The 2,825-nt window shown below is 34.5% G+C and overlaps 1 pseudogene; it reads left to right on the top strand.

Annotated features, from left to right (window-relative positions):
- Positions 1-1,983: 1,983 nt before the first annotated feature.
- LOC114035703 lies at positions 1,984-2,380 on the top strand (annotated as a pseudogene).
- Positions 2,381-2,825: the final 445 nt, after the last annotated feature.

Below are 2,825 nucleotides of genomic sequence, written 5' to 3'. Positions count from 1 at the left end.
AGAATGTGAAAGAGCTATGTTTACATTCAAGGTGATCTACCCAGAAAAACTGAGTATGACCCTTCAAGGTAAAAAAAAAATGGATATTTAGTGAAATAGAAGACTTTAAAGCATTTCAAGCATTTCATTAAGCTGATGAAAAGACCAGAGATAAATAGAAAATTTGACTTTCTGGTACAAGACTCAAGGAAAACATAAAAAGGTAAAATGAAAGAGAAATTACAAGGAACTCAATAAAATTAAACTGTTTACATTCCTATATAAGAAAAGGATATATGTAACACCTAGGAACTTTATTATTATTAGGGCAGATGGCGGCACTCAACATAAACAGAGGGTGCAAGAGTAAATTGATTTTGAAAACTATCTTTACATGTAATCAGAAAAAGTAAAATACTATTAAGTAGACGGGGGGAAGAGTGGAACAATTATGTTAGGATGATGTAAAAAAATGGATAGATGAGAAAGAGGGGTGCCCTGAGAGAAGGGAAAAGAGAGAGGAAGAATGAGGGAAATTATTTTATGTAAAAGAGGCATGCAAGGAAAAGTTTCTACAGTGGAGGGGAAAATGGGGGGACAGGCACTGCTTGAACCTTACTCTCATCTAAATTAGTTAAAAAAGGGAGGAAACTGCACATAGATATAGATATAGATAGATACACACATATACATAAACATACATATATGAATACATACACATACACATATGTGTGTAGGCATATATACACATATTTTATTTATATATATATGTATATATACATGTATATACATACATACACACACTCAGTTGGGTATAGAACTCTATCTTACCAAACAGGGAAGTAGGAGGGGGAGGAAAAGGACAGGGGATGGGGTGGGGAAGGTGATAAAAGAGAGAGCAGAAGGTGATAAAAGAGAGAGCCATGGTCAGAAGCAAAACAGATTTTTAAGGAGAAACAGGATAAAAAAAAGAGAGAGAGAAAGATAAGCAGAAGAAAATAGGGTAGAGGGAAATGCACAGTTAGTAACCATAACAATAAATGTGAATAGGATGAACTCACTCATAAAATGGAAGCAGATAGCAGAATGGATTAGAAACCAGAATCCAACAATATGTGATAGAGACACACACAGTTAAAACAAAGGATTGGAGAAGAATCGATTGTGCTTCAGCTAAAATTAAAAAAGCCAGAGATAGCAATCATGATTTCAAAGTAAAAGCAAAAATAAGCCTAATTAAAAGAGATAAGCAGGGAAACTACATTTTGTAAAAGACACCACAGACAATGAAGTTACATCGATACTAAAGATATACGTACCAAATGGCATAGCACCCAAATTCTTAAAGGAAAAGTTAAATAAATTAAGGAAATAGTAAAACTATACTAGTGAGGGGATCTTAACTTTCCTCTCAGATAAATCTAACCATAAAATGAATAAGAATGAAGTTAAGGAGATGAAAAGAATCTTAGAAAAGTTAGATATGATACCTCTGGAGAAAACTGAAAGGGAAGAGAAGGGAGTATACCTTTTCCTCAGCTGTACATGGCACCTTCAAAAACTAACCATGTATTAGGCATAAAAACCTTAAAAACAAATGCAGAAAAGCAGAAATATGAAATGCAACCCTTTTCAAATAAAAATTGTATTCAATAAAGGACCATAGAAGTATAGATTAAAAACTGGAAAACTAAATGATCTAATCCCAAAGAGTTAGTGAGCCAAAAAACAAATCATAGAAACAATCAATAATTTCATTAAAGAAAATGACATTAATAAGACAATATATCAAAATTTGTGGGATGCAGCCAAAACAGTATTTAGAGGAAATTTCATGTCTCTATTATGTACATCAATAAAACAGTGAAAGAGCAGATCAATAAACTGGACATACAACTAAAAAAAGCAGAAAAAGAACAAATTAAAAACCATCAATTTAATACCAAAATGCATATCCTGGGTGCCGGGCAATTGATTTGGGGGGGGGGGGAGCTAGACACCGAGATGGATGTGTTCCTAATGATCCAGGGCCACAAGACAACAAATATTCACAGATGCGAAGGAGTCGAGCACAGTGTTTAAGCGGAAGCGCATTGTGGAAGGCATCGTCAAGAGGCCCCCGGATGAGCAGTGACTCTATAAGGATGACCAGCTGCTGGATGACAGTAAGACCCTGGGCAAGTATGGCTTCACAAGTCAGACAGCCAGGCCTCAAGCACCAGCCACTGTGGGGCTGGCCTTTCGAGCTGATGATGTATTTGAAACATTGCGCATTGAGTCCTTCTCCAGCCCTCCAGAACTGTCAGATGTCATGAAGCCTCAAGACTCTGGAAGTGGCACCAATGAGCAAGCTGTGCAGTAAGGGTCCAAGGCCCCACCCGCTATAGTGACCTAATACAATAAAAAATTTTGGTGTTAGGCTGTTGCCTCCAAAAAAAAAAAAAAAAAGAAAAAAAAAAGAAAACAAAAAGAAAAAAGACAAAATGCATATCCTGAAAACCAAAGGAGAGATTAATAAAATTGAAAGTTAAAAAAATTTGAACTAGTGAATAAAACTAAGAACTGGCTTCATAGAAAAAAATAAAAAAGATAAATCTTTGGTCAATTTGATTCAAAAAATGAAAGAAAAATATCAAATTGCCAGCATCAAAAATGAAAAGGATGAATGTACCATCAATAAAGATGAAATTAAAGCAATTATTAGGAATTTTTTTGCCCAGTTATATGCCAGTAAAACTGATAGTGTAAGTGAAATAGATAAATATTTAGATAAATATAAACTTCCCAAATTAACAAAGGAAATAGAATACTTATATGACCCTATCTTACAAAAATTAACTGAACAA

This window comes from Vombatus ursinus, unplaced genomic scaffold (assembly GCF_900497805.2).
Source record: "Vombatus ursinus unplaced genomic scaffold, bare-nosed wombat genome assembly UNPS02009205.1, whole genome shotgun sequence".
NCBI classification, from domain to species: domain Eukaryota; kingdom Metazoa; phylum Chordata; class Mammalia; order Diprotodontia; family Vombatidae; genus Vombatus; species Vombatus ursinus.
The sequence above is the reverse complement of the archived record's forward strand: the minus strand, read 5'-3'. Positions and strand labels throughout refer to the sequence as shown.